The sequence below is a fragment of the Diabrotica virgifera genome, chromosome 9 (assembly GCF_917563875.1).
Source record: "Diabrotica virgifera virgifera chromosome 9, PGI_DIABVI_V3a".
In the NCBI taxonomy this organism is placed as follows: Eukaryota; Metazoa; Arthropoda; class Insecta; order Coleoptera; family Chrysomelidae; genus Diabrotica; species Diabrotica virgifera.
Window position 1 is genome coordinate 8,460,889 of NC_065451.1, and position 24,096 is coordinate 8,484,984.

At 32.9% G+C, this 24,096-nt stretch overlaps 1 protein-coding gene across 2 annotated transcripts in view; it reads left to right on the forward strand.

Moving 5' to 3' along the window:
* The window catches only part of LOC114332250 (vasoactive intestinal polypeptide receptor 2), a 784,400-nt gene that overhangs the window by 455,564 nt on the left and 304,740 nt on the right, over positions 1-24,096 (forward strand). The gene's annotated exons all lie outside the window — the stretch shown is intronic.

Here is a 24,096-nt window from a genome sequence, read left to right on the forward strand (position 1 = left end):
GGCTTTCGTCGTGTTCTTCCATTAAAACCTATTACTTAATACGCTTTGAGAGAATGTACATATAATTTTCTAGTTCTGTATTTTGTCGTGTATTGTATTTATATGATTTGCATTGAAATAATGGTTACAGCCATTAAGAGGTTTTAAACTGAGTGATTCGTCTGATTTTAAAATAATACGTGAATTATTTATTTGCTTATTAAAATAATAAAATATCTAAAATGTTGCTCTGTATAATGGATTAAGAAATGTTTGAAAATCCTATGACAGATCAACAGAAACAGAAATAATTGAGACAATTGAAGAGTAAACGAATATTAAGAGCCCAGGATTAAGTAATGGTTATCTCTACACTCTTGAATCTAAAGCCGGATCCACATCAATAAAAGAATGTGTGTGTACTTTGTACGCACGTAAGAAGTTATACTTCTACTACATATTATGTGATTTTTAAGACTATACCAAAAATTTAAAAAAATAAAAGAATAAAACGCACACAAACACATTGAAAAATGCCACAAAGAAAAAATGATTTCTGGACGATAATAATTGTTGGCAAAAATTTTAAATACGCATTTGCTGAAAAAAAAATTATATAACAAATATACTTACAATCATAATATGCATAAAAAAATAAAAAAATAAAACTTGCATCGGGAATTGAACCCTTGAATTTCGTGCCGCTTTGACTCGTAATCGAAGCGTAGACTCACTCGTCCAATCGCACATTATTTATCATGTGGAAAAATACGGTAACTGAACGTTTTACTGTTTGACAATTGTTTTGAAAATTTGTGGAAGAAAATATAAAAATATAACAAAACAGTAAGAAAACAATATATTAGATGAAGATTGGTAGAACTTTTGTTGGTAATCAAATTAAGTATGTAAATCAAAGCATTACATACCTACTAGATAAATAAATCTACGCCAAAAAATCATAATTTAAAAATAAAAATCGAACCTAATTTGGGATTTCTCTCTAAAATCCGCATTCTTGAGAAAATAAATGTATGTATTTCAACCTAATCCAAATGTATAATTACAATATGATTATAATAAAAACTAGGTACTTACCAAATTAGAATGAGTTTTCCTTGTCCAAAATAGTCCAAAAGTCCAAAAATATAGGTATATGAAAACTATTTAAAAAGGCAGTATAACTATTAACTAACTTTTGTTTGTTGTTTCTTTTCACACAAATTTTAAAACGCAACAACCATAAATAATCTAACTACAGCTGTGCCACAGCCACCATATTGAATAATTTTTGACATGTCATTTGAACATCCAATCAGAACAAAGTTATAATGCGCATGCGCCCGGTCGCTAGGTTTTCCCATATCAAAAATTTACCCTCTATCGCCGGTAAAGAAGTATAACTTCAAAAATGTATGTTTTTACGTTGTATCTGACACAAATTTGCTCGTGTGCGTTGAAATTTTTGTTGATGTGGACTGTGCGCCGCAAGGATTTATGCAAAAATATTGGACATCTTGGATATTAAAGCACCCTAATATGTCTGTGTAGATTTTGGCGTTCGATCCGACCATCACTTGTGACATCGTTGCCGTATCCTCTATTTTTTCATATTATCACGTTACAATTTTTGTGATATTATACACGAGCGTGACACCCTCAAAAAAGCGCTTAGTTTTCGAGATACTGACCACAGAGGGATGAATGGCTAATTTTATTCATACTTTATATTTTCGAGGGTGCTGAAAACGTAAATGAAGTTTATTTTGAATTTTATGTGGAGGAACATTGTCAAAATCGCAATTTTAACCTAAAAATAACAAAAATGAAATCACGTTTTTTGCGTTTACCTCGTTACAACTCTGTTCCATTTTATTATTTTTTTCTAAAATTTTTACACTATATAGATGTAACATTTCTGAAGACAAACGTATCTGCCTCAAGTTTTTATTCTTATCATGATAAAGGTTATGAATTTTTCAAAGAAAACGGTGCGGATTTGTGCATTGCAAAGTTTAATCGCGAAAGTTGTGTGGCGAAGTTTAAAATTTAGCTCCTCAATCACGTTTATTTTAAAGTAAAGAGTACAAAGAAGTTTTCTGGTAAGTTTTAGATCAAAATGTTTAATAGAAAAAAAAAATAGTGCAACTTTTAATGTCAACATTAGAAATCCCCAATATAACGCTTATTTTTTGAGGTACAGACAAGCTAGGTCTAATTTCTCACATTTAGTACTATCCTTGGATTATAAGCTTTCATTTGACACCTCATTTGTCATTTTACCTAGTATAATGACGGAGAAGTAAACGTTATTATTCTATTATTCTTGTAGGTAGATTTAACATTGATTGAAATTATGAAGAAATATATATAAAACAGCATGGCAACACTGTGACGCACAAACATAAAAATTCAACCACATTCAGCTGTGCGTTACATAGGGTGCTTTAATATCCAAGATGTCCAAAATATTTTCGTGACAAACAACCCACGCTATCAGTCGTGCTGTCGGTTTGTCAGTCGACTTCAAAGACATTTTCGCCGCATAGCGATGTTAGTGTGGACTTGATTAATAACTTGTCGCTAAGTGGATTCGGCGGTACAACACACAAAATAAATACTTACGTCGTAAAAATACTTGACCAGATTTAAATTTGTGCCGCAAATTTTTTTTCTGTATTTTAAAATACAACACACACACAAATTTTTATTGATGTCGATCCGCCTTAATACACTCCTGTCCAAAAAAATCAAGACACCTTAAAAATGGGTCATTTTGGATGTCACGTATCTCCTAAACCCGTTATCCGATTTTAGTAATTTTTTTAATATCTTGTAGCCTTATTCTCTAAGAATATCGATGTAGTAATAGTGTTGCTGAACAGGTAAATGTCATTGTATATCGGGTGTAACAATAATACTGTGTTTTTTCCTGAAAGTTCGTAACACCCTGTGGAATATTCTAGCATTTGAAAAATATTGAAATTAAAAGTCAATTGTAGCCTTAGCCTTTCTTAACAGTCTGCTTTTTGACTCATTCACTTATGGTGGATAATGAAAAAGTTAGGTACAGTGGAACCTCGATAACTCGGATTAATCGGGACTGCGGCCGGTCCGGGTTATCGAAAATCCGGGTTAGCCGGAGAGCATGGTAAAAATTAATAAAATACGGTATATTTATACATAGAGTCCGTTATAATTGAAATAACATGAAATATATATGCACAGTACACATCTAACTTACCTATAGTTGTATAGGTATAGAGTATAGTATAGACAGTATAGAGTATTGTTAATTTCTAGGTAAAAAAACTCAGTCAATTTCGGTTGTGTCAATTTCGTCTGCCATCGGATCGATGTTATGTTATTTAAGAACAGTGGCTCTTTCATTGTTTAAAAGACCATTGTTTAAAACAAAAATTAAATAGTCTTTTTTTAAACAATGCTAAGACAGTTGGAAATAAATAAAGGAATAACAGGTGTCTGTTGTTTCGGATAGCCCGAGATAATGAGCGTCGCTCTGCCGCCGCCGTGTGCCGTGAGTCATTTTTACTATCGTATATTTCAAATTACACAAATACCCATTATCTCTCAAATATTATATTATGGTCGAAGCGAAGATTGGTGGGATATGCGCATTTTATCAATGAAATTCGATATTTTTAAGACATTCCAGAAGCGGCTACAGATAAAATGTTATAATATATTACATACATTTTTATTCCTGAAATGTTTGTCTGATGAAAATCGGTCCGGGTTAGCCGGACTTCCGGGTTATCGGGGGCCGACTTATTGGGGTTCCACTGTACTTTGACATCTAGCCATGTTCTTCATCACTACAGGGTGTTTCTAAATAAGTGCGACAAACTTTAAAGGGTAATTCTGTATAAAAAAATAATGACAGTTTGCTTTATAAACATATGTCCGCAAATGCTTCGTTTTCGAGATACGGGATGTTGAAATTTTTCTTACAAACTGATGAATTATTTATTGCTCTAAAACAGGTTGAGATATGCAAATAGAATTTGGTAGGTTTTAAGAGGTAGTTATTTCACATTTTTTGACATACAACTAAAAATTTTATATTCACCATTGGCGTGCATACAGGTAATATGACCGGGTAATATGACCCATATGCACGCCAATGGTGAATATAAAATACATAATTGTATGTCAAAAAATGCACAGTAACTACCTCTTAAAACCTAGCACATTTCATTTGCATATCTTAACCGATTTTAGAGCAATAAATAAATCGTCAGGGTGTAAGAAAAAATGCAACATCTTGTATCTCGGAAACGAAGCATTTGGGGACAGATGTTTATAAATCAAACGGTCATTATTTTTTCATACAGAATTATCCCTTAAAGTTTGTCGCATTTATTTAGAAACATCCTGTATTGATGAAGAACATGGCTAGGTGTCAAAGTATAGCTAACTTTTTCATTATCCAACAAAATTGTAGAGTCAAAAAGCAGACTGTTAAGAAAGGCTAATAGTCCGTTCTTTAACGGTAAAATATTGCAAAACCTCTAAATTTTAAAGAACCGCTTGGATTGACATGAAATTTGGCATACACATAGCTAATAAGTCAAAGAAAAAAAGTGATATTGTTCCGATATGTGCTTTTGCCCTGGGGGTGGTGTTCACCCCCTTTTGGGGGTAAAAAAATATTCGTCCAAAAAAGTCAGGAACTGGATAAACTGGCTAATTTTAAGTAACTTTTGTTCTATAGAGTTTTTTCACTAAGTCAATACTTTTCCAGTTATTTGGCAGTGAATATGTTCATTTTTTCAACAAAATAACCACGCTTTTAGACGATTTTTCGCAAATAACTCAAATAGTAAGAATTTTGTCGAAAAATAGCCTGTAAAAATTTTTTAAAAATGGTGTATATGTCTTGTCTCTAAACCTAGTAGAAGTAGAGTTATAGCTAATGAAAATTAGGTTCATTTCGTCAAATTTCAAATGGAATATTTTAACGTGAAGTAACCAAAAATTAAGCACATTTCGGGGAAAATTCATTACAACCTATTTAAAGTGTTTAAAAAAAACTTCATTTTTGTTTTATAAAGAAAAATTTTAGCATCAAAATTAAACAAGTTACGCTAAAATAAAGTTAGTCCCTTTTGGTTTTGGTAAAAAAATCGAGAAAATCACCCCCTAATTAGTATCTTAAATGAACTTAATCGTTACGACTTCACAAGTTTCTTGACTCGTGTATATATTGTTTATATGATCTGTAAGTTTCATCGGTTCAAAGTCCTTATTATTGAAAGGGCCGTAGTTAAAAGGGGTTGAACGAGTCACTGATCACGAATGCATGCAAATTTAGAAACACCAAATCTTAATCAATTTTTGTCTAACAGAAAAACAAAAAATACATGATATTCAGAAAAGCCAATCTGACTTTTTTTGTTTTTCGAGATTTTTGGTATATCTAACAATTTTTAAGTTATTTTGAAAAAAAGCATATTTTTCAAAATTTAAATTTTTAAAAATTTTATTTTGAAACCAAATTTTTTCAAAAATAAGCACTTTGAATTGATGAAACTTACAGATCATATAAACACAACATAAGTAAAATAATTTGTGGAGCGGTAACGATTAATTTCATTTAAGTTGCTAATTAGGGAGTGGTCTTCCCGATTTTTTTTTGCAAAAACAAAAGGGACCAACTTTATTTTGAGCGTAACTTGCTTAAATTTAATGATAGAAACTTTTTGTAAAAACAGAAATAAAGCTTTTTTTAAACACTTTAAAAAAGTTATAATGGGTTTTCCCCAAAAAGTGCTTACTTTTTTGGATATTTCACGTCGAAATATTCTATTTGAAATTTGGTAAATATGAATCTATTTTTCATTGGCTATAACTCTGGTTCTACGAGATCCAGAGACCTAACACGTACACCATTTTTTTAACTTTTTTATAGGCTATATTTTTGCTAAGAACGTTTTTTCGACAAAATACTTGCTTTTTGAGTTATTTGCAAAAAAGCGTCTAAAAATGTGGTTATTTTGTTAAAAATGAACATATTCACTCGCAAATAACTCGAAAAGTGTTGACTTGGCGAAAAAGCTCTATAGAACAAAAGTTACTTAAAATTAGTCAGTTTATCCATTTCCGGACTTATTTTGGGTATATATTTTTTCACCCCCAAGAGGGGGTGACAGTCACCCCAAGGCAAAAGCACACATCGGCACAATATCACTTTTTTTCTTTGACATGTAAGCTATACGTATGCCAAATTTTATGTCAATCCAAGCGGTTCTTTAAAATTTAGAGCAAAAACCGCGAAAGAATGGACTATAAGGCTACAATTGAGTTTAATTTCAATATTTTTAAATGTTAAAATATTCTACAGTGTTATACGAACTTTCAGGAAAAAACACAGTATTATTGTTACACCCGGTATACAATGACATTTACCTGTTAAGCAACACTATTACTCAATCGATATTCTTCGAGAATATATAAGACTACAAGATATTAAAGAAATCACTAAAATCGGGCAACAGGTTTACGAGATTCGTGACATCAAAAATGACCCATTTTTAAGGCGTCCCGATTTTTTTGGCTAGGAGTGTAGATCAGACTACCACAATCCCCAGACAGTGGCTGCAATCGACCTTTGTAGCATTTTCCAAAAAGTCAAGTGCCATAGTCTGCCCTGACCATCGAAAAATAGCTTAAATGAGTCACACACTTAAAACATTTTTGAAAGTAATACTAGTCCTGTCGCCAGGGGGGGTACAACGGCCTCCTGTATTCAGATGGACTTACCCAAGTTTTTTTTATGTATTTTGACCTGTAGAACACGAATTTTTTGGGTAACAGTTGATCCGGATGTCGATAAGATTGTTATAAACCAAGAAGTTGAGGAATCACATAACAGCGATTTCTCGCAAAACAAAACATTTTTTTGTATTTTTTGGGCCATTCTAACCAAAAAATGTTCCTACAAATTTTTTCGTAGGATGCATAGTTTTCGAGATAAACGCGGTTGAACTTTCAAAAAATCCCGAAAAACTTTTGATTAAAAAATAAAATAGCAATTCTGCAAAGTCACAGAAGTCGTCAGAACAGTTAAAAATCGAAAACTTGAATATTTTGGCCATGTTATGCGACACCCAGAGAGATATAATATACTCCATTTAATAATACAAGGCAAGGTAGACGGAAGAATAGGGCCAGGTCGAAGAAGAACGTCATGGCTTAAAAACCTGAGGGAATGGTATAACAGATCCTCTGCATCCCTTTTCCGAGCTGCCGTTAACAAAATTGCTATAGCCAATTTGATAGCCAACGTTCGATAATCGAGCACGGCACATGAAGAAGAAGAATTCTGCTTACCGCATTTGAAAGTTCAAGTCAAATTATATCGGTTTTAATTATTTGTATTGCTAAAAATGTATTATGTTATTGTTAAAACAAAGCTATAAACACCTAGTGCTTGAGTGATGTTTCAATGATTTCTCATTTAAAATCAAACGAGTACGTAGAGGAGGTAAAAGTGCAAGCGGGGCTATTTCTAAGTAGCATGCATTAAAACGCATGTATTAGGCACGGGAAACACTATGTGTTTACAGCTTTTTTTAACAATCAAAAAATAAATTTTTAGCAATGCAAATATTCAAAACAGATATAATTTCACTTAAACTTTTAAAGGCGGTAAGCAGAATTGCTATTTTATTTTTTATTCAAACGTTATTCGGGTTCAAAAATTGCAATTTTTCGATTTTTTGAAAGTTCAACCGCATTTATCTCGAAAACTATGCATCCTACGAAAAAACTTGTAGGAACATTTTTTGGTTAGAATGACCCAAAAAATACAAAAAAATGTTTTGTTTTGCGAGAAATCGCTGTTATGTAATTCCTCAACTTCTTTGTTTATAACAATCTTATCGACATCCGGATCAACTGTTACCCAAAAAATTCGTGTTCTACGGGTCAAAATACATAAAAAAAACTTGGGTAAGTCCATCTGAATTAAGAAGGCCGTTGTACCCCCCCTGGCGACAGGACTATACCCCACAGAATTGTTAATATACTCTTTAATATTTAAATAAGTATTTACATACAATTTGGCTTCAGAAATGGAAAGGGTACAAGAGATGCTTTATTCGGCTTGAATGCGTTAGCCAAGAAATGCGTGGACATGGATCAGGAATGTTTTGTAGAATTTGAAAAGGCATTTGATAAGGTTCAACGTACAAAGCTTCTAGATACACATATTAAAAAGCAAAAATGTTGACAGTAGTCTGTTACATAAAATATAACAACAATGATTTACGGAACGTAATGCAACGCCTTAAGAGGATCGGTACGTATTTTCGGCTGCAATGCTATTCAAATGGGAATTCATTTTTTTCGAATCCTGAGAAAACTAATAAGTATTTTTGAAAATTGAGAATAAGTAGTAAACTTTGTATCTAGGGCTTTTCGTTGTTTTCCTCGTAATATGAGAGATGTCGCTAGATTGCGTCTCAAAAGGTGGAATCATTGTATCGCGATGGTTTCCCTTAAATACGCAGATTGTTTATATTTCTTTCAGAGTTGTGACTGCATACCTTCACTGAGGATGCATGAGGATGCTGAAATAGCTATATGGAGATGGTAGTCCAACTCTGAATCAAATATAAACAAAACCTGCCTTTATCTTTTTCATTTTTACTCAGTTTTGAGTATTTAGAAACTGTCTTTCGGTCCTTTTCCTAGGCGAAGAGAAGGTAAATGCGTGGCCTAAGTGTCTTCTATTTGCTTTCTCCTATTTTCGTCGTATCTGTGCTTATATATTGTAAAAGCCAGAGATACAGGATGCAGCCAGAAAGCAGTATATTAACGAAAAGTCTTAGATTTAAAATATTGTTTATTATATTTTTATTTCAATGACTCTAATTGTTCAAAAAGTAGTAAACTTTGTATCTAGGGCTTTTCGTTGTTTTCGCTAGAGATGTCGCTAGATTGCGTCCCAAAAGGTGGAATCATTGTATCGCGATAGTTTCCCTTAATATAAATAGGTAGATTGTTTATATTTCTTTCAGAGTTGTGACTGCATAGCTTCAATGAGGACGCATGAGGATGCTGAAATAGCTATATGGAAATAGTAGTCCAACTCTGAATCAAATATAAACAAAACCTGCATTTATCTATTTTTGAAAAATTTAAACGCAGAATGAAAGATTACGTTCTTACCGAGGGCCGAAAGTCCTTGAAAACTTCTATAATGTTTATTTTAATAAGTTACAGGGGTGAAAAACTAAGAGAAAATTTAGTGTGATTTTTAATTTCAAATATCTCATACAAAATAAACTTTTAATTTATTCTAAGGAACTTTCGGCCCTCGGTAATAATTTAGTCTTTCATTCTGCGTTTAAATTTTTCAAAATATTAATTGGTTTTTTCAATATTCGAAAAAAAATGAACACAATTTCCTTGGTAATATTTTCCAAATCTATCTTTGTCTTACAACGCACTCAGTTGAATAGAATATTGTCAGCATATTGTCAGTCAGTCAGTGACAATCAGTGACAATTATAAATATTTGACATGGCATCGGGAATATTTTGAGTTGTTGATTAAATAATATTGATATGTGTATTTGATAAATAATTGATTTAAGGCGTGTTAACAACTTAATAAAAAGTTATTTATTGTGTATTATTTGTGGAAGATCCAAGCAGAGAATACATCAGGATAATATAATCTGTGATCCAAGTATTTTGTTGTTAAAGATGTTCAAAATTGTAAGCGTTCCATAGTAACAATATATTATTAAAAATCATTCGAAAAACACTTTTCCTCGTTCTCGATTTAGTATTAGTTTTTGTTGTACATATAAATTGTTACAATCACTGAATACATCGTTAGTGAAAAAATTATCACATTTATTAACTGAATTAATAATTTGCAATTATACAAATAACAGTTATCCAAGAACATTCAAAAGCCATCTCTTTAAGTTAATGATGACATTTTCAAGTAGAATGACATTCTAGTAATGCTGACATATCCATACCAGTGTGAATTTTACTACACGTAATTTGCTGTGTAAAGACAGAAAAAGTAGGGATAACTGTAAAATATTTGCAAATTATGTACCGATGACCTTAATAAATGTTGTTATGAATACGAACTGAATGTGAAGAAAACTAAATGTATGCTCATGGCTAAATCAGCAGATGCAAACATCCAATTGAATACTGCATATACAACGATTGAGATTGTGGATACCTACAAATAATTAGGATCATTCATTAAACTTAAAAAGTTTCTGTGTTGTCGTGTTTTTTACTCTTGTTTATGGCTTGAAAGCGTGGACACTAAAATAAGTGCATCTGAATAAGTTGACCGCCTTTGCACTTTGGTGTTACAGAAATTCTACGAATATCGTGGAATCAAAGAATGTCGAACGTGGAAGTAACTAGAAGGATAGGAAATGAAGCGGAAATAATATTAACTATCAAAAGACGAAAACTGAAGTATTTATAACATGTGATGAGAACACCAAATACTCATTATTACAACTTATTATGCAGGGTAATTGGAAAATATCACCACGGACATGGTGTCCATTTTTTTCGAATCATGAAAAAACTAATCAATATTTTTAAAAAATTTAAACGCAGAATGAAAGACTAAATTATTATCGAGGGACAAAAGTCCCTTAGAATAAATTAAAAGTTTATTTTGGATGAGATATTTGAAATTAAAAATCACATTAAATTTTCTCTTGGTTTTTCACCCGTGTAACTTATTAAAATAAACATTACAGATGTTTTCAGGGACTTTCGGCCCTTGGTAAAAACGTAATCTTTCATTCTGCGTTTAAATTTTTTAAAAATACTTATTAGTTTTCTCAGGATTCGAAAAAAATTAATCCCATGTAAACAGCATTGGAGCCGAAACTACGTACCCATCCCCTTAAACAAACAATATAAATTTTGAAATGAAAGACATTACCTCAAAATATACGTAAACAGATAAAGCAAGCTTACTAATTAGAGAAGTACGAGAACTTACATATTTATGACAAACTACAAAATTCTAGCAACCAACAGTTTGAGCAATCAAAGTTCTTACCATGTTCGTAAATGTCGCGATCTCCCCTATGATTTACTCTTAACATAGTGAAATTCCCTGTTTCCCAATATTTGCAAAAGTCCCAACCAACCAGCCAACAAGCGTGCCAATAGCAAGATACTAAAATCGCAGAGTCCCTATCTCTGGCATTCCGTTCTCATCTTAATTTGCGAGATATTCTGCTAATAACGAAGGGGTTCTTGTGAGGGCTGTAATTTATACGGTTATTAATTTTCTACCAGAATGCTCCATTAAGACGCACAGAGTATGAGGATCAATTGAATTAAATTTTGGAACATGTGGTATATACGAGAGAAACAAACAAACGAAGAGAATATGTCATTGCTAATATTTATCACGAACAGTGAGCCATAAGAATGTGTCAAAAAAAAGGTAACACTGTCTCTAGGATAAGTAAAAAACTGAAAAATAATTGGGGTTTGCTTAGTAAAAAATTTTTGTAACGCCATGCGCCATCCGTTTTCAAGATAAAGAGCGTTGAAGAAAAAAAGATTTACACATTTTTACGATTTTGCCGAAACTACTGACTGTACACTGTAATGAAATTTTATACGAATATATTGTTTTGATTCTACTTGTTTTTTTATTATTAGAAATAACCCGCATCAACCATAAAAGGTTATTAGCGGTGGTACAATGATACATATTAATTTTATTCAAAATATAAAGTTTTTTTACAGAGTTTTTACAAAGTTGATTTTAATTTATGATTGTTCTGAAACGTAGCACTCATATTTGGTTATATAATTTAGTTTTCTTTAAAAACCTAATGATTTTGTCACAATCCGCACTGTTTCACGTACACTTTATATCACATGGTAGTCCGGTAGCTTTTCTTGGCAGATGATATAATGGACAGTCTATAACAATGTGACCTACAGTTATATTGGTGTCACAGGCGTAGCACATTTATTGATTTTTTTAATTGAGGTTTTCTTGGTAAACATCTGTATCTTCGGAGTTATCATTTTCAGTTTGATCTAGATTTAGTTGACGACGTATTTTCTTCTTTATTCGTGTAATTATAGATTTAATGCGTCTGTCTTCGAGTTTGGGGTAGATTTCTGTTAGCATTGTTAATAGTCCTGTTATGTTTTTCGTGTATTCTTGTGCGATACCTAATGGATTGGGGGAACCGTGTGCATCATCCAGAAATCCGACTATCTCTGTATAGTTTAATTCAAACAGGGTTGAAACTTCATCAATAAATTCCTTTGCAGGTTGGATAAGTGATTCAGTAGAAACTGTTTCTCCAGTTTTTCTATCAGGTTTAGTGACTCTTGGCTTTTTTGTTGATCTTGCTTTAGGTTTTGTAAAATCTATTTCTGTGTTTTCTATCGGTGGTGTATTAACTGGAGACGATATTTCAGAATGAGAACGTTTTGGTATAGTAATTTCTGTAGGGAGTTCTTGGGAATCCATTACATCACTGTGTTTTCTGTTTGATTCTGGACAGAGTGATTTTTGTCTTCAGCTGTTGCATTACAGGAAGAAATAGAGTCTTGGTCAGTTTGGGATGTAGGTATGAACGGGTTTGACTGGATGGGCGTATAGGTACATGTTGAGGCGATATGACCAGATTGATGACAAAGATAGCAAGTGAGTCCATCAGAAAGAAAGATTCGGTAAGATGTATTATCGAAGTCAATGAGAATTGATTCAGGAATAACTAGATTGTCGGCAGGTGTATAGTACACCTGCCTACGAAAGCTTAATACGTGACTATATTGAGGATCTGAAATTCCCGCTCTTAAGAAAGACATCGGTGAAAGAAGATGAAAGCCCTTCTCGGCAAGATATTTTTCGAGGACGTGATGAGGAATAGGCGGACAGACACTAGACAGCAGTAACCTATTAGCAGGAGTGACTAGTCTTCTTGCTCTGATAACATTATCTCCTATTTTTATACCTCCGTGGTCTGTTAAAAAAGTGTCAACAACTTCTTTGCTGGAAAGGTAGATGCAGATTCTGCCGTTAGAAATTCGTGATGAAAAAGTACATTTTTGGGTTGTACCAGTGATCCTATTGCTGTAACGTAGTCTTCTAATTTTAGTGTGTCTACTGCTGGGATAATAATGGCTTGTAGTTTCGAAGGGAATGTAGCTGCTCTCTAGTAGTGCTGGCAAATAAAGCCTATTTCGCGATGGGCCACATATTCAAATCGCGAGACGTACACCGGAAAACCAAACTCCGGGTATATAAAACAGTAATCAGGCCCATAGTAAGTTATGGCTGCGAAACATGGGTGGTGACACAGAAATCTGCCAATGCATTAGATGTGTTTGAAAGAAAAGTATTACGTAGGATACTGGGCCCAATAAGTGAAAATAACAACTGGCGAATTAGGTATAATAAAGAAATATACGAGCAATATAGCGAACCAACTCTAGCACAATACACTAAACTGCAGAGATTACGGTGGGCAGGGCACGTGGTCCGCATGCATGAGAATAGAATCCCCAGAAAATTGCTGAATGCAAGAATGCAGGGAAGAAGACCTGTTGGAAGACCTAAAAAGAGATGAGAAGACGAAGTCGATGAGGATGCTAGGAACTTCCTCGGAACGCGTTCATGGAAAAGAACAGCGGTAAATCGAAATGATTGGAGAAGCTTGTTGAAGGAGGCCAAGGCTCGATTTGGGCTGTAGTGCCATTGGATGGATGGATGGTAGCTGCTCTCTGTTATGTAATTGTAGAGTAAGATGGTGTTTGTTGATCGGATAACATTGGAGGACCCCTGTAGTCAGAAGTACCAGCCATCGGATAAAATTGTTAAATATTTTTTATTTTAATTTTCTTATTTTGATTCATTATCTTGTAATTGGGTCAGTACGACTCTGTCAATTACAAAGTATTTAACTTATCGAAGATAAGCCAAAAAACAAGTTTTTGTTAAACACCTTTGAATTTACAAAACTGTATGACTGGATTGAAATTCGATAAGATTTTGATGAAACCGTAAATATAATGATAAAAGTACTTACGGCAATCAAATCACAACTAATAACTAAACTACTGGTTATGTTTCTTATAATTAATTTAAAGATTTACTATGGTAAAGCGATGAAAAACTTCGAGACTAAATTTAGGTGTACTTAACCAACTAAGTTCCTTCTACTTGTTTTCTTTATGTAAACATTTAAAAATTATACTTATATTTATTTTCAATTATTAATGTAACAAACTTTTATTGGACTAGCTCAAATTAATAAATTATCTCAGGCTTTTACGTCATCCAATCACAGAAATGCAAACCAATACTCAGAGGAAACTCATGGAAAAATAAAAGTCAAAAGTAAAATATAACCGTATCTTCTTCTTCATGTGCCGTGCTCGATTATCGAACGTTGGCTATCAAATTGGCTATAGTAATTTTGTTAACGGCAGCTCGGAAAAGGGATGCAGAGGATCTGTTATACCATTCTCTCAGGTTTTTAAGCCATGACGTTCTTCTTCGACCTGGCCCTCTTCTTCCGTCTACCTTGCCTTGTATTATTAAATGGAGTATATTATATCTCTCTGGGTGTCGCATAACATGGCCAAAATATTCAAGTTTTCGATTTTTAACTGTTCTGACGACTTTTGTGACTTTTCCCATCCGGTGCAAAACAACTTCGTTACGAACTCTATCCACCCAACTTATTCGTAGGATTCTTCGGTATACCCAAATTTCAAAGGCTTCCAATTTCTTGAGAAGAGTATCTGTTAAAGTCCAACCTTCGACACCGTACAAAGGAGTAGAGAACACATAACATCTCACTAATCTAATTTTAAGATTCAAAGTAATATTGTTTCCACATAAAAGTTTCTTTATCTTAAAGAATGCAGCTCTGGCTTTCTCTATACGTATTCTAATTTCTTTGTTCATGTCCCAGTTCTCATTTAGATTACAACCAAGGTAGGTGATACTGTTAGTTCTTTCTAATTGTTCACCATAAGCTGTTACTACTTCCGGTTGTATTGGCGTCTTACTGACAACCATCACCTTGGTCTTTGCGGTGTTTAGCTTGAGTCCATATTCATCACACGTTGTGGTAATCATATTAATATCAGATGTTGAAGTTCTTCATAATTGCTCGCAATTAACACCGTGTCATCCGCATATCTCAAATTATTAATATTGACTCCATTCATTTTGTTACCACATTGAGCATTATCCACTGCTTTATTGAAAACAAACTCAGAATAGATGTTAAATATTAGTGGGGACAAAATGCAGCCCTGCCTTACTCCTCTTCGTATTTGAAGTTCTTCAGACGTGTCCCAGCCAGTCCTGATGTTTGCACGTTGATGCCAGTAAAGATTTTTGATAATGCGTAGGTCTTTATCATCAATACCCACTTTCTGAAGAATAGCAATCATTTCCGTATGTTTTACCCGATCAAAGGCCTTCTCAAAGTCAATGAAATACATATAAACCGGATGTCCGACATCTCTGCATCTCTGTACCATAACCTGAATACTAAACAGTGCTTCTCTGGTCCCAAGGTTATTGCGGAATCCAAACTGTGTATCACCAAGCTGTTCTTCTATTTTTTGGTACATCCTAGAGTGCAAAATTCGTAGAAATATCTTTAAAACATGACTCATCAAGCTAATGGTTCGGTAGTCACTACATCTTTTCGCGTTTGCTTTTTTAGGTATCGTCACAAAAGTCGACAGCAGCCAATCCGTTGCTATATAGCCAGTTTGATAAACTTTATTAAAAAGATGAAGGAGAGATCTTTTACCTGAATTTTCGAAGAGCTTTATTATTTCATTCGGTATTTCGTCTGGTCCCGTCGCTTTTCTGGTCTTTGCTAATCTTATTGCTTAACCGTATATTAAAACAAATTGTTTCTACCAAAGAAATAAAAAAAAAATTTAATAATAGAATAAATTGTAAAACAAACAATCTGAAAAGGATTGTGTAAATAATTTTGTAAAAGAATATGAAAGATACCGCCAATTAATCTAAATGGAAAATTACCCAGTATAGGTACAATAATGAATTATAGCTGGTAAACAAAAATTAATTAAAAAAATCACGAAATTGTTTATGTAAAATTTTACGTCAAATTACACTGGAGTCTTTATGTATACGTCGATGAACCAAAGAAAACCGAAATCCTCGCCACGGATAATATTGATAGAGAAAAATATAGATCTTACTACCTTGGTACAACTGCTACCATTTATCACTGAATTTAATTTTAACTTTAAAAACATTTACTTAGTACTTTTTGTTTACGGGGCCTATAAATAAGGCTTTGATTAACGAAGACCGATACTTTTTATTTTTTTAACAACACAAACTGCTGCTTTCAGCTATCGGGAATACACTGCCTTTTTCTCTCTTTGCCAAAACTGTCTTGGCTTAACTTCCCCTTTCATCAATGACATCCCTTCAGTTCTATTGGTCAAAACAAATATCCCTCTTCTTCATATTTCACCGTCTCCAAATCTCCAATCGTCATTAATTTTAATATTTTCTGGGAAATCGAAAATCCCGACTTTTTCCAAATAGTTTTGGTAACTCCGATAACAACAACGTCTTCCGTATACTCTCATTCACCCGCGAATTGTTCTTAGAAGCACTTTCTATTAAATTTAGCCGCATTTTATTTATATTATTATATTACAGTGGAACCCCGATAAGTCGGCCCCCGATAACCAGGAAGTCCGGCTAACCCGGACCGATTTTCATCAGATAAACATTTTGATTTTCAGTACATATTTTGTATTTTGACAATGACACACGTTCTGGGCGTCGAAATGTTAATAAAATGATTTTTCAATATAATTGTGGCTTATTTCCCATCAAAATAATTTATTATCAGATAAACATTTCAACAATAAAAATGTATGTATGTAATATAATATTTGAGAGATAATGTGTATTTGTGTAATTTGAACTATGCGATAGTAAATGACTCATGGCACAAGCCGGCAGAAACAACAGGCACCTGTCTGTAGTATTCCTTTATTTTTTATTTCAAACTGTGTTAGCATTGTTTAAGAAAGGCTATTTAAAAAATTCTTTTTTAATCAATGGTCTTAGTTTTCACTGTTCTTAATACATAATAACAAAACATCGTTCCGATTGTGACTGTATGAATACAGTATTGTATTGTTCGCTTTCGTTTGCTTAGGTTTGTGTTTGCGTGTTTTTAGTAATTTAGATGTGTATGTACTGTGCATATTTATATATATTTCATGTTATTTTAATTCTAACTGAGTTTATGTGTCAGTATACCGTATTGTATTAATTTTTACCATATTCTCTGGCTAACCCGGATTTTCGATAACCCGGATCGGCCGCAGTCCCGATTAATCCGAGTTATCGAGGTTCCAGTGTATAACATTTATCCAAAATTCATAGAATTATTTTACTATTGTTAAAAGAGAAACTTAATAAATTACTGGGTAATTTAAATCGGTACCTATTTTACATGTTGAATGAAAAAAATAAATAGTTTAAAAATGAGCTTTTTTAACGTAAAAAAATTAACAAAGTTTATGCATACAAATTATTATACTCCATTAAAATGTTACATTTTTTAAGCCATACCTTGCATTTGTTAGAGGAGTCAATTTTATTTCTTTAATGTGTAGGGGGAATCAGTAGAAGCTTAAGTTCAAGTTTTTGGGGTCGCCACCCTTGTCCCTCGGCCGCCATCTTGGAAATGGGGTGCAAATGGGTTTTGCGTTATATTTCGTAAAATACCAACCCTACGGAAAATCTAATTAAACATTAAATGTAGCAAATTAAATTTTCTACAATTTTGTTTCTATTACTTTTTATCGTCAAGTGACCAACAAAAAAGATATAAACAAAAATATGTAAAAAAAATTTAACAAGTTTCCTTTTGGAGATTACAACTTTTTTTCAGTTCATTTTAAAATAAAATAACATTATAGCAATTTTGTAGAGGATTTTTCAGCGAACAATTTTCACTATAAAGTTGTTTAATTCTATTTATTAATATAGGTTTTACAGCGCTTCAAACTTGACCAGATTCTCAAATGCTCATAGGGATACAATAAAAACAAAAATTGGGCTTACTTTTCTATCTTGTTAGGCTTGTTTATGAAGTAGCATACCTTTTTTCCTATTGCATATTTTGAATTAAAATTTTCCAAAAAACTTCTTCATGAATTATGTTTTATTGTTGTGTTGGTTAAAATTATAAACTAAAAAGTTTGTCACTCAACTTTTTTAAGTAAATATGAAACTAACGAAATATGATGACAAAATGTTTAAATACTAACAACTCCTTTTTTAATATGTTTAAACATTTTGGACAAATTTCATTGTTATCTACATACTTCAAAGATGACACAGTTTCAAAAGGAAATATTTACAGCGACCAAAGATACAGCGAGGTAAATTTGAAAAATCATCAAAATTGATTTTCGGCATTTTTGTATAAAATTTGATTTTTGAACATGTTCCACCAAATCTAGATAAAATAAACTTAATATTCGGATTCAGCGACATCGAAAACATAAAAAGAGACCAAAATTGGTCATTTACCTTAAATTTTATTTTCGTGGTCGGCATAACGATTGCTGCCGCTCGACTAATATAAACTATTTTTTTTTATTGTATTCCTATAAGAATTCGAGAATCTGGTCAAGATTGGAGCGCTGTAAAACCTACTTAATAAATAAAAAAAAACAACTTTATAGTGAAAATTGTTCATTGAAAAATCTTCTACAAAATCGCTATGATGGTATTTTATTGTGAAATGAACGGAAAAAAGTTATAACCTCCAAAGGAAACTTCTTACAAAATTTTCTCATAATAGAAAATTTAATTTTCTACATTTTATGTGTAATTAAATTTTCTGTAGGATTGCTAGATAAGGAGATACAGCGCGAAAGCCCTTTTCACCCCTTTTTCCAATATGGCGGCCGAGGGACAAGGGTAGCGACCCCAAAAACTTGAACTTAAGCTTATACTGAACCCCCCTACACATTAAAAAAATAAAATTGACTCTTCTAAGAAATGCAATCCTAAATGTAACATTTCAATGGACTATTATACAATTGGATAATTAGATTTTCTTTTTCTTCCTCTCTGCCTTTATTTAGTTGATACATCCCATGGATTTGTTTTTGTATCTAACTTTCTTAGAGGGTGCTAGTTTCAAGGTTCGTACCAAGTATTGTTCAACATACCTTTTTTAAAGGTAGTGATATTAATCAAAATTCCAAGTGAACTTAAACACCATTTGTTATACCACAAAGGTATAAATAAACTTTAAAAACGTTTTTCGATATTTTCATTCATTTAAACTTTCCTTTAATAACTTGCCCTAAAATCTAAGCCAACGTCTTCGAAAATTCCATAAAGAAGGCCCATATACACCACGAATGCCTGTTTAATACGCTACCCGAGATATTATACTCACCCTCTTCGGCGACCTACCGGTCAGTAATAAAATTAGGGCAAATCCTCCGTAACTTAATTATGATTCTGCTTTTGCGTTACTCTCGCAATTTTCTTCGCCAAGTGTTACTATCTGTAGCCAAGAAATTTCCATCTCTAAGGATCTATTTCAAGGCGTCGGTCAAACGGAGGTTAGGTATATGACTGCACAGCTTCAAATGCGATTAGACGGTCCTTTTAGAGGTTTCTAGTCGACACATCAAATACGAACACAAAATTTGCATATTGAGATGTACCTACTGATAAGAAAAGTATAAGTTTATAAATAATATTAAAGTTTGTTATACATTTATTTTTTGTTACCTATAGAGCACACAATGAAAATACGAAGACATTAGAATTTATGCTTGTTTTTATTAACGTAAATAGTGAATACAGAAACATGGAATATACTTTTTTTTCTTTCCTGAAAGAAACAGATACTAAAAAGAGAAAAATCAAAGAAGCTGCTCTAATTATGCTAAATTAAACGAATTGTGTCGCAAATTTCTCGGTAGAATGCAGTAGGATGTGGTTACCTATACTAAAAGAGGAACTCAATAGAAAGAAAATACCAGGATTAGTAAGTCAATAACATATCGAGCAAGTACAGATTTTATAGAACTCCTCGTCTCACTAATTAATGATTCCTTTGAAAATCGTAAATTTCCAGAGTGCCTAAAGACAGCCATTATTATTCCTCTTCATAAAGGTGGCGAAAAATCTAATGCCTGCAACTATAGACCTATTGCCCTACTACCGGTACTCTCCAAAATTATTGAGAGGCTCATAAAAACCCGACTTATGTCCTTTCTCTTTGATAACAATATTTTATCACAAAATCAGTTCGGCTTTTTCACTAATAAATGTACTACTGATGCCATGTTTTCTGTACTTCACGAGGTTTACCAAGCACTAAACAATAATTTTTATACTGCCACTGTTTTCTGTGACTATGCCAAAGCTTTTGATTGTGTAAATCATGACATAAGTATACAAAAATTGTATGTGGAGTACCACAAGGTTCAGTATTGGGTCCTCTACTTTTCCTTATCTGTATAAATGACATCACTAATTTAAAAATCGATGGAAAAATGTTTCTTTTTGCTGATGATACCAGTATCACTTGGAGCAACTCAACTATTGCAACTCTTCATGCAACTATAACTTCTGATCTTCTTAAGATAAAAACCTGGTCTGACTCTAATTTACTCTCCTTTAACGTGGATAAAACGGTAGCATTGTCATATAAAGGTGCTCTTCAACCCCTGCTTGTGAATAACAGCCAGATCTCTACCGTTGATTCTGTAAAATTTCTTGGTATTCTTTTAGACAGCAACCTCAAATGGTCCCTTCATATCGATTTGTTAAGTAAGAAACTCGCCTCAGCCTGCTATGCCATAAAAGCTGTTTCGAAGTAACTCAATTTAGCATCTTATAAAATAACATATTTTTCTTTGTTCGAGTCTCATCTTCGATATGGGCTTCCTTTTTGGGGGTCTAGTACAGCTGCCCAATTTGATGTTATTTTCAAATTACAAAAAAGAGCAATAAGATATCTATTTGGCCTCAGAAGAACAACCCATTGCACAAGTTCCTTTAAAGATCACGAAATTTTAACCCTTCCATCTTTGTATATTTTAGAAGCTGCTTAATTCGTAAACACCTGCATGTCTTTCCAGCAAGGCCTCATCATGACTACTCCACCAGAAATTCAACTGTTGATGTCTATTTACCGATCCCGTCTTCTGAGTTAGTAAAGAAATCTATAATATATTCCGCAAAAAAAACTATACAACCATCTCCCTTTACAACTTAAATCTGCAACATCTTTCCACAAGTTCTGTAAAATGACAAAAGCTCATTTATCTAAAAGACCATATTATTCAGTAGAAGAGCTTCTTAATGACTAACTAAGAAATTACAGTAATGTATAAGTAACTAAAGTATACTTATCTATATTTGGATGTCATATACAGCAGCTTAAACTTATTAGTTCCTTTGTTTGTGTTTTATTATACATATGTTGTATGTTCAATTTTGCAATATATTGGTTTTGTTTTTTTGCTTCACTTTTTTAACTTGTTTATATATTTTTTAATTGACGATTTATCCAATTTCAGAAAATTGTATTTGTTATTGTTTTATATTTTTTGTGACTCTATGTTAAGCGTTGTCCATAAAATTGTATAATTTTCAGTGACAATAAAGCATATTTCTATTCTATTCTATATTTTGGTAGTATTTATATATCGATGTATTAATAATATTATTTATAATTTAAAATAACATACGTACATATTGAGGTTAGAATTTGGTATTAGTTTTGAGAGTAGTAGGGGAGCAGAGCTCCGATAGTCCTACTCGAGCCCCCATGAAGTCGACTTTACTCTGGTAGGCCCTCTGGCAGGGCTCTGCTCCTTTTTCAACGCACCCTATATCTACTCTAGGTTAAGTTAAGACGTTTTCCTGTTCAAATGGTGTTTTTATATATCTTAAGAGGAAACAGTAGTGATCAACATGTAGCAAAATCGCGTTCCAAGATTGCGGCTGTAATTTCGAATATTTTTTCGAGATATTTGGCACACGTATTCGTAATATAGTAAAGAATGGCGGTACAGAGCCCAATTTGAAAAATATATTTATATGTGGAAATTACTCTGTAATTAAATACAATATTAAAAAAACGAACCTGTACCGCCATTAAGAAGAACAAAAAAATACACTTTCTTCAAATAAACTTTTTTATTCGATACCTAGATTTTGTGTCATTTTGGAACTACTAAAATTTTTTATTTCATTAGTAGATCCAAAATGCCACAAAATCTAGGCATCGGATAAAAAAGTTTATTTGAAGAAAGTGTATTTTTTTGTTCTTCTTAATGGCGGTACAGGCTCGTTTTTTAATATTGTATTTAATTACAGAGTAATTTCCACATATTATTATGTTTTTCAAATTGGGCTCTGTACCGCCATTCTTGGAGCCGCAATTCTACAGCCGCAATCTTGGAACGCGTTTTCGCTACCTGTTGATCGATACTGTTTCCTCTTAAATATAAGAAGGAAAATATGAATATCTATATATAGCAAAGGATCCTTCAACTTAACCTATCAAAGCCCTCCGCAGAACGTCCTGGGTATAGACAGGCCGTAGTTTGTTTCCAATATCCTTTCGTTTTCTGTGATGGCAAGACCAGATTTATACATATGAAGATCCGACCAAGGGGTTGATGAATGTCTTATAGGTGATTAAGAATTATTACAGCGAGTAGAATATTTTGCATCGAGGATTGGTGAATATGTTTCTGAACAGTGCGTACTTTCAGTGTTGACTTATGATGCAGAAACTTTAACACTCACTAAAAAATCTGGAGATACTGGATTCCATCAAAATAAGAAAACTTCAATACTTGGGTCATATAACACGTGGTGACAGATATGAACTCCTAAAATTAAATATGCAGGGAAAGATTCAAGGAAAACGTAGCATAGGTAGGTGAAAAATGTCCTGACTGAGAAATCTCAGAGAATGGTTTGGATGCAGCGCAAATCAATGATGATTGCCAACCTTCGTCGCGGAGATGGCACGTAAAGAAGAAGAAAAATCTGTAAAAAACATCAGAGTAACTCAGCGAGTCATGAAGCAATAGATTTTGGGGTTAGCATTAAGAGGTAGAATCCCCAATGTAATTATAAGAGCCAGAACAGCAATCAAAGATGCTGTAGAAGGAATACTATAGGTACATGAAGTGGAATTTAACTTTTCTGTTATCAGTTGTAGCTGACAGTAGTTCTTTAGTTCTTGATATATCTGTTCTTTTTCCAAGGTAAATTTAGTTTCCCTTTTTCGTAGTGTAGAGCTTCGTCGAGACCTCGATACGTCTTTGCCAATTTGATAGAAATATCTTCTTTTAAATGTCTTCTTTCTATCATAATATAGTCTTCTTTCTTACGCTTTTATTCTCTGTATCACGAGATGCTGGGGTTACTTCCAGGTATAATAATAGTAATAACAATAAAAAACACTTTACAAACTATGGCAGTAAAACATCTTTCACATATTAAAAAGTCCAACTTAAAATTTCTGTGATAAAACGTTATAAACAACATCTGGAAATAATTTACGAGTCTTTCACACCACAATGTCGCTAAAACTATGTATTTTTCGGAGTAACATTGCTTTATTTTTATTTTTCTTGTCGGCCTCCACCCACAAACTGCTGAAATATATTGCTTGTCTTGCAAACACCCATGTTTATTGAAGCAAACAGACATTCAGACTCAATGAACTTGTTAAAACGAATATCGTATTTTAGACGTTATATCAGAAGTTGGGGAAAGTTTTTTTGTAAAACAGTAGTCATCTGAATTCAATTAGATCTAATCAGTAAATACCAAAGTAGTTGTAGGAATATGGTCGAAATTCTAAAGTCTGCTATTTGATGTTTCATTATGTTTGAGTTATCATTGTCGTAGTTTAAGAGTTCTAAGCAATTAGCAAGTTTTGAGATAAATAAATTAAATTTTACTCCGCCGTCCCTTTAGTCCATATTGTGAGCCTGCTCCCGTATAAAAATTTTTCCGATTCGGTTTCTTTGCGGA